The sequence below is a fragment of the Bos indicus x Bos taurus genome, chromosome 3, assembly GCF_003369695.1.
Source record: "Bos indicus x Bos taurus breed Angus x Brahman F1 hybrid chromosome 3, Bos_hybrid_MaternalHap_v2.0, whole genome shotgun sequence".
Taxonomy (NCBI): domain Eukaryota; kingdom Metazoa; phylum Chordata; class Mammalia; order Artiodactyla; family Bovidae; genus Bos; species Bos indicus x Bos taurus.
This window is the reverse complement of record NC_040078.1, coordinates 42,289,176-42,297,887: the sequence shown is the minus strand read 5'-3', so window position 1 is coordinate 42,297,887 and position 8,712 is coordinate 42,289,176. Positions and strand designations below refer to the sequence as shown.

The 8,712-nt window shown below is 39.6% G+C and overlaps 1 pseudogene; it reads right to left on the bottom strand.

The window, feature by feature from the left end:
• Positions 1-6,948: 6,948 nt before the first annotated feature.
• Positions 6,949-7,159, bottom strand: LOC113890486 (annotated as a pseudogene).
• Positions 7,160-8,712: the final 1,553 nt, after the last annotated feature.

The window sequence follows — 8,712 nt, the reverse complement described above, 5'->3', positions numbered from 1 at the left end:
GAGACCCAAGTTTGATCCCTGGGTCTGGAAGATCCCCTGGAGAAGGAAATGGCAACCCACTCCAGTATTCTTGCCTTGAGAATTCCATGGACAGAGGAGCCTGGTGGGCTACAGTGCATGAGGTTGCAGAGTTGGACATGACTGAACGACTAATACCAACTAACACTAAAGCTAGGAGAACAGGCAGTTCATGTTCAGAAGACATGACATCCCGATGGCTTTCAGGGAAAAGTTTTTAAAGGCAACATTTAGGGTGAGGATGCATGACCTTCTTCTGATTGATTGGTGGTGAGGTACCAGGGTGATGTTTCAGGGATCTTAATCAACTTTCTGGTTCCTGTTAGGCTGGGTTCTACATGCTTGTGGTCAGCATGTGGTCACTATCCTCTACCTGTGTTGGGAGGGTGAGGGTGTCTTAGTTTCTGCAGAACTACTCAAAGATATGCATCAGATTCTTATGTATACTCCTTGAGGAGAAACTAGGATTCTGTTTTATTGCTGAACCATTATTATTACTTTTCTTGCTTAACTGCTTTTCTTTCATTTCTGTCTCACCTCACTTCCCTTGTCAGTAACTGCTTGGGTCTGCTCTTTGGAACTCAAGAAAGGCCTAGAAGACGAAAGCCTTTTTCTACAAACAAGAAACAGGGGACACAGAGGGATTTTTGTATCCTGGAGGGCACTTCTCAGTTTTGATCCCCCCTTGTGGCTCAGCTGGTAAAGAAACTGCCTGCAATTCGGGAGACCTGGGTTTGATCCTTGGGTTGGGAAGATCCCCTGGAGAAGGGAAAGGCTACCCACTCTGGTATTCTGGCCTGGAGAATTCAATGGACAGTATAGTCCATGGGGTCGCAAAGAGTCAAACACTACTGAGCGACTTTCACTTTCACTTTTCTTTGATAACTCCTCATTCCTGAGGGGCACAGGAGTGGGACTAGAAAGAGTATGATGTTTTAGATGGAGAGGTTAATCATAAACTCCGTAGAGTAACTCAGTTTTATGGGGACTCAGTTTCAATTCTACCCTATACCCATAAAGAGATCAAACTAGTCAATCCTACAGTAAATAAACCCCAAATAGTCATTGGAAGGACTGATGCTGAAACTGAAGCTCCAATACTTTTGGCCACCTGATGCGAAGAGTTGACTCAAGATAAAAGGAAAAGGGGATGACAGAAGATGAGATGGTTAAATAGCATCACGAACTCAATGGACATGAATTTGAGCAAACTGTAGGAGATAGGGAAGGACAGGCGAGCTTGGTGTGCTTTATGACTTTGTCGAAACAAGTCAGACAAACTTAGTGACTGAACAACAACGTAATCATGCTATCCCTTGTTTTTTTTTTACCTGGTAACATTTGCTGGTTTGTAACCTCTTCAGAATTCCCCCAAATATTTTCACTAGCTCTTCTGGTTTTCTTGCCTTACTTAATATGTGATTATCATACTAAACTGCAGTGTTTTTTTTCCTCCCTAATACCACGCACAAAAAGTACAAAGTCAGCTGATACAAAGCTGTAGTACTTCCTAAGGAAGGTCTATTTGCTACTTTAACCCTTTTCTTTCCTTCATACTGGGCCAAGCTGTAACAGAATTATAAAGCTCAGGCTTTCAGAACAGAGACAATTCTGATACTCTTGTGTTTCTCTTGATAGCCATGCGGCTATCAACATTCTCCATCAACACTCTGTTTGATGTTACCCTCCTCTTATCCCACGGAGCCCAAGCCAGAAGGTTCAGTAGCTGAGTATGAGGATAAATTAAAGCACCACTTGAAACTGAATGGAAAGTGTGGGCAGGAAGTGGGCCTACAGGGTATTAGGAGATTTGTCTGTCACACTTTACCACAAATCCTCCTATGCTACACTGGTGGCTCAGAAGGTAAAGAATCTGTCTTCAATTCTGGAGACCCAGATTCAATCTCTGGATTGGGAAGATCCCCTGGAAAAGGAAATGGCAAACCACTCCAGTATTTTTGCCTGGAGAATTCCATGGACAGAGAAGCCTGGTGGTCTACAGTCCATGTCACAAAGAGCCGGACATGATCGAACAACTAATACTTCACTTCACTTCTCTGCTAAGGTATATCACTGCTTTTCATGCAAAAAGACAACACAACCAGATAAGAAAAACAAACAAACAAATTACTCTCCTAGTATTTGGTGTATTGGACTTATAGACATACCCTGGTACTCCTTTTTTGTTAATTCTCAAAGGGCTCAATTTTTCCCAATGGGAGTTACTTGAAATTAACAACATGTCTTCAAAATTGGTTCATTAAACCATTTTATGTCAAAAAAGGCTTCATATACAGTGACCGGGTGGGAGTTGGCTGACAGCTGAAATGATGAACAACCCTATTCAGTTCTCCCTATTGTGCCTGCTAGAGAATAAGAAACCTTAACCAACAAGGAGAGAGGAACTTCATTTACCTCTGTGCATTCTTCCTTCCAAGCTAGTATTTAACCTCAGGAGGGAATTACTTTTACGGGACTGTTTAATATTTAATTGGCAATGTAACACGGCCTTGTCATATTTAAAGGCAATGCAACACAGTGGTTAAGAATGAAGACTTGGCATGAAACAGACCTAAATTCAAATTCTGGCTCTGCCATCTACCAGACATGCTGTGCTGGGAAAGTTACTTAACCTCTTTAATCATCACTTTGTTCATTTGTAAACTACATTTTGTTGCAAGGAGTTATTCTTTTTTAAATGTATTAAGTGCATACCACAAGCCTATAATATAAAAGGAATTTAGTAAACAGTTATTGTTATAATTCCTAAAAGATTCTTTACACTTAGCAACCACATAGAAATATCAAGGCAAGTACGTAAGAACTGACACCAGGCCATCTCCCACTCCTCTCCTCTGCCCCTCACTCCTGAACCCACTCCTCTCAGGCAAACCAGCATTCCATGGACACTGCACTTGAAACGACCAATGACATTCAGATTGCTAAATGCAGTGGCCAGTTTTCAGTACTCATTTCAGGTAATGAAGATGCATTTGAAATAGTTAATCTTGCATTTCGCTGATAGCTCTCATTTTTCTAATCTCTAAACATTGGACTGCTCCAGAGTTCAGTCCTCTACCTGTGTTGGGAGGGTGACCTTTTCTCTGTCCATAATTGCTACCCTAATAACTTCATCCAATCTTGCAGCTTGCATATCATATATAAGCTACTGATCCCACATTTATATCTCCAGTCCAGGCCTTCTGCCTGAACTCCCAATTTGTAGATATAAGTGACTGTTTGATCTCTACCTGGATGTCTTAAACACTATCTCAAACTCAGCATATTTAAAATGGAATTCCCCAGTCTTTTCACAATCTGTTATTCTTAAAGCCTTCCTCATTTCAATAAATGACAACTCCCTCATTCAGTTGCTCGGCTACAAACTTTGGAATTACTCTTGACTCCTCTCCTCCTTTCTCCCACTCATACCCAAACAGTCAAGAAATCCTCTTGACTTAACCTTCAAAATATCTCCAGAACTAACCACATATCAACACTTTCTCTTCTGTAACTCTGGCCTCTCCCACATTTCACTGTAATCATTGTTGAAAATTTCTGAACCAGTCTTCTTTCTTCCACCACTGCATGTCCAGACTTCTGCTAAGAGCAACCAACGTGATTCAACTATAATGTACTTTACACCCTGTCAATCTTCTGCTCATGGACTTCCCTGGTGGCTCCGACGGTAAAGCATCTGCCTACAATGTGGGAGACCTGGGTTCAATCCCTGGGTCGGGAAGATCTCCTGGAAAAGAAAATGGCAACCCACTCCAGTATTCTTGCCTGGAAAATCCCATGGACAGAGGAGCCTGGTAGGCTACAGCCCATGGGGTCGCAAAGAGTCAGACACGACTGAGCAACTTCACTCACTCAATCTTCTGCTCAGAATGTTCCACTGACTTCTAGCCTCACCTAGAATGAAAGGCAGACAAACCCTATACTATACAACATGTCCTCATTTCCTGTACTCTCTGCCTTGCCCACTGCTCCAGCCACACTGCCCTCCTTGTTTTTCCTTGAATATGCTAGATGTCCTCTCAGATGAGGGTTTCTGCATTTATGTCTCTTCCTAGAATGCTCTTCTATTGCATATTCACATGTCCAATGTCTCATGTCCTTTAAACCTTTGTTCAAATGTCTTTTCCAGTGTAGTTATTCTAAACAACTTATTTAAATTTACAGTTTCTCTTTGCTTTGTGCCTTGGCTCCCTTCTTGCTTTATTTTTCTTCATAGTACTTCCACCATTAAAATTATTATATATTTTACTTCTCTTGTTTATTTTCTGTCTTTTCCACCTAAATGAAGTCTGTAAAGTGAGGGATTATTTTATGACTTGTTTACTGCTATATCTCCTGTGCAGTATCTGACATTCAATAGGTACTACTAAATAAAACTAAATCACTACTTAATAAATATTTGTCTTAATGCACAAGGGAATAAATAGCATTTGAGAGAATAAAAGCATACTGTGCAGGGGTCTGAATTCTGGTTTTGACTGGGCGTTCTATGAACTGTCTCCACTGTGGACTCGTAGTTCCACCTCTGAGCTTTATTTTCCTAATCTTTAAAACCTATTTAAAAATAAGATTATTTCAGGGAGTGCAGTCCCCTGTTTGCACAAAAAGGAATTTAATTCCTTCTTATTCCCCACTTCCCCAATATACTCACAATCAAAGCTTTATGTCAATCTTACTTCAGGAAAATTAGATTCCCTATGGGACAGTTTTTTTTCTTTTTAACTGCCACTGAAATAAATTGCCAGTTAGGTAAATACTGTATTTAGAGATGGGAGGCATTAAAGAGACCTTAGCAGAATTAGGATCCCCCATATCTTAGGATGTATGAAAAGGAAAGGGAAAGAGACATTAGATGCCTCTCTTTCTGTCCTTGCCCTCATATTAAAGTTCAAGTTAAGGAACGAGAAACGAAAAGGATTTTGCATTTTTCATGGTTAGTCAGGCTCATGTGGTTTGCATAGTCGTAATACAATTCAAATGACCATTTTTGAAGTTTTAATATTCAGTGCCCTTTGTCCCAGCTAGGCAAAATAACAGCTGATGTTTTGCACTTTGTAAGTACATTGCAGTGTGCAAACCCAGGAATGTCCTAAAGCTTTTAAATATTTTAAAGGTATATTTATTGAACTATTAGATATGTTTTAAGGATTAAAAAAAAGTTTTTACATCCATAAGGATGATAAGACAACATAGTAAAATCATATTGGTTCAAATTTCCCTGATTCACTTTTCTAATGACTAACTTTAGGGTTTATCTCCTGTGCTGGTTACTTTTTAATAGATTCCCAATGGATTCTTTTAATTTAGCTAATGTATAACTTGATCAGGTCCTGAATTGGCATTTACTTAAGAAAGGCTGCCTTGAAAAATAGTGCAAATAATTTGTGCCAGTTAAGCTTGGAAAAGCAGAATCTTAAAAATATTAAGCAAAACGAACTTTAGAAGTGACTTGTCACATACAAATATTTCACACATTGAGATATTTTAAAGCCCATGTTAAAGGGACTCTAGTTCTAGCTCTGCTTTCCTTACATTTCAATCCAAAAGGCATCTTCAGTGTAAGCTCTTGACTGGTCTGTCTCATGTTTTTTCACACATCTCTCCTGAGCTTGGCATCTAGCCTTTTTGCCCCTCCTGTCCTTTATCGTTAAGTTTGCCATCCTCACAAAGCTTCCTTGTATTTGTGTTCCTACCAAGTTTGTATGTCCATTGATGACCCGTTCCTGCCCTATACAGTATATATTGAGAGAGAGAGAGAGCAATATAGAATCTCCCCACCACCTCCTAGTGGGGCACTCTAAAAGGTTTCCAGGCATGAGAGTGAGATAACCATTTCTGCACGGTGGTGTAATATCTAGCCTGTCTGGGGCCAGAGAGAGCAATGTGAGAAAGTATAAAAACAGGTATGGTAGCATAGATGTGCAAGAAATAGTTGAGTGTTTAAATGACATACTGCTATTTCACAGATTTGCAATATTTTTTATTCTACCAGTAAGGAAATTGAATAGACCAGGCATTAGTATTTTCATCGTTAACTTTGTAACACAGCAGAAAGAAGTATCTAACAGTTTGTAACGCAACAATAAAGTAAGAAAACCCCAAAGCAGTCTTTCAGAGCTCATCATCAGGTGATCATCTCTTCCTCAACTTCTCTCACATCTCCCTGGAACAATAATACAATAAAACATTTGCATTTCATTGGCATTTATATACCAACCTCTATTTTCTCTCCACTCATCTTCCTGAGCCTGTCAGTCTGGTCCGGTGCCATTCCCATACATTGCCATAGTACTCCGTTCTTACCTCTCTCCTAGAATGTATGACACCGTTTTCAAGTTTACACTCCCTTATTTACAACTCCAAAATCCAAAAAGCTCTGAAAGCCAAAAGTTTATTTTAAAACTGGTGCCAAAACATATTAACAGCAAAATCTGACGTGAACAGACATGAGGCTATTGTAATGTTGTTCTATTAGGGAAATGTTGCTGTATTTGTTTATTGGGAGGCTGTCCCAGGCTCCAGCAGAAGCCATTTCTGGTTATATGTAAGTATTGTCTTACCTTCCTAAAAAATCCACAAATAGTGTTGTTTCTGAGACACTTGTGGTCCAAATTCTTTGGATAAAGACACACAGAGCTGCATGTTGCCTGATTGCTAGTCTGTGTCCCCTACCAGAGGGTGAGGTCTCTGGCGTCAGCTCTGATTCCTTACACCTGCCTGGCATGTTAGTGGGTCTCAACAAATGTTGAACGAATGATTAAGCAAATATTCACTATCGATTTAGCATATTTAAATGTATCAACTTTCTCTGTTATATTTTATTTATCTATTTACATATTCATTCATCCACTCTCATTCACAGAGGACAGAAAGCTTTATTCATTCACACTGCTCCAGAGAAAGGCAGGATCACTTTAATATGCAGTCCTCTTGGGTTTCTGCCAATTCTCTCTGAATGCGTTTCAGCTCACCCTGCTTCTCTTTCTCCTCAGCTGCTACCCTCTCCTCTCCTGCCCAGTGTTTCAGGTAATTGTAGACTTGGCTTCATAGGTCAAGCCCAGGAACAGAGCAGAGTAGTGGCCGAGCTTGATGAGGGAGAGACATGCGTTGGCAGCACCATCTTCTCTGTGCTCAGTTCTTATTTTTTTAAAGTTACTATTTCGAGAAAGAAGAGTGAGAACTACTAACAGTCCTTTTTGAAAATTTCTTTTTCTAACTGAAAACAAATATTTGGCCAGATTCAAAAATCTGCAACAGAACCAAGAATAATATCATGTTTCCGAGTTTTTAGATTTGTGTTTTATTACCTAGATAAGACTAATGTTACGAATACCAGTGACGCAAAGGTCAAAGGAAACAAGTTTCTTTAAAATGTTACGGCAATCTTACTAGTTAGAAAGTTGAAAAAAACGATCATACTGTCGGCAAGGATATAGTGAAATAGACATTCTCAAACAATGCTAGCAAGAGTATGGGTTGTTAGAGCCTGTCTAGAAAGCACTTTACAATAAAAATCAAGAAGGTTAAGTTTACATCAGGGCTTCCCTGGTGGTTCAATGATAATGAATCTGCCTGCCAATGCAGGAGATCTGGGTTCGATCCCTGGTCCAGGAAGATCCCACATGCTGCAGAGCAACTAAACCCAGGTGCCACAACTATTGAGCCTGTGCTCTAGAGTCTGAGAGCCTTAATTATTGAGCCCACGTGCTGCAACTACTGAAGTCTGCATGCCTGGAGACTGTGCTCCGCAACATGAGAAGGCATCTCAGTGAGGGGCCTGCATATTACAACAAAAAGTAGTCCCTGCTCATCGCTGCAACTAGAGAAAACCCTACGTAGCAAGGAAGACCCAGCACAGCCAAAAAAGGAAGTTTATATCCACAGTAGAATGAAGGATAATATTTAGCACGTATTATTTAAGAAATTTTGTGTTCTTAAGGTGTGTCGGATATGTTATTTCTTTAGGAGGTTTCAAAATGTGTTTCTTTTTCTGAAAGCAGCCAATATTGAGTTTTATAAGGTTTGCTTTATTAATATTTTTTATATGAAAAGCTTTTAAGACTTTGTTTTGTTTAAACATTCTTTTAGAAAGTTACAGTTCCTATTCCATCTTGTCTTAACACATTGTGTAAGTATGTGATGGGATAGTTTATAAAGGTCTCATAGATAATATGCTTTGTTGGTTTTGGCTAATAATTATATTAATACAGTACATAGTAATTTTTGAACAGCTTATCAAAACAGTGTGGACAATGCATAGTAAACTCCACATTATATTAAACAAAGTACATATAGAAAAACAGAAGGCACTCTATGTACACTAAATATGAAGGATTTTAATATGGAAATTAGAGGCGTTCACAATCATTGGAAGGATTGAGAAAGATCAGGGAAATTGGTCCAGTTGGTGGTTGGCTTTGAGAAAACTTTCTTGGAAGATTTTGTGTCTCTCAAGAGTTTCCTGGAAGCTCCCACAAGCTATGTAAGCTTGGAGCACCAAATCAAGTAATTCACCAGCAAGCACCATTAGCTATCTCAGTTGTCTATGGGACCAAAGAAGGTAATTTGCAGGAACTCATCCAGAAGCTACTGTGAAGTTCATGTCCACTGTCAGCCCACACATCTATCTGTCATTGCCCTTGGAGAGTAATAGCTTCTGTTCCTCACCATTCC